Genomic DNA, 625 nt, shown 5'->3' with positions numbered 1-625 from the left:
CTCACCAGCCATGAACCTCACCGCACGTCACTGGTGCTTCTATATATTAGTTTGAGTGTTTTACGCTGTGCAATAACCCGAGAATGCTTCCCACAGTTTGTATGCAAGCTAACAGCTTTTAGTCCAAAAACTGGAGCCACAACAGCAAATGATAAATGGTTTGAGCTCAGCCTTGTCCGCCAATGTGATTGGTAGCAAATGTCACATGTTAATTCTGGTTTAAAGTGAACTGCAAACGTGTTGAGACTTTAAATAGCTATAGTTTTAGCAAATAAACAGTTTTTGGAGTGAATACAGCAACCGTACATCTCAGCATAACTGGAGAACTTTGCATGTTCACACATATTTCTTTTATTTAACTTGAAGGGTTTAAGGCAACAATAATTACAGAGGAACAGTTATTGGCATTGGCAATCTTAGAACTTGTATCACACATAATGAGAAGTGATTACATAGAGGTGTTTACAGTAAAACAGCAAGTAACAGTAAATAAAGGTAAAGTAACAATAAGTGACGAGCTTAAGAGTCTTTCACTTCGGCTTAACTGATAAGGTCTGAATCCACAGATTGATCTATCAATGATTTCTACGCTGACCTTTTATCAATTTGAGTTAGGATATATTCG

The sequence above is a fragment of the Notothenia coriiceps genome, unplaced genomic scaffold (genome assembly GCF_000735185.1).
Source record: "Notothenia coriiceps isolate Sejong01 unplaced genomic scaffold, NC01 NC01_scaffold00009380, whole genome shotgun sequence".
NCBI classification, from domain to species: Eukaryota; Metazoa; Chordata; class Actinopteri; order Perciformes; family Nototheniidae; genus Notothenia; species Notothenia coriiceps.
This window is presented reverse-complemented; position numbering follows the sequence as displayed.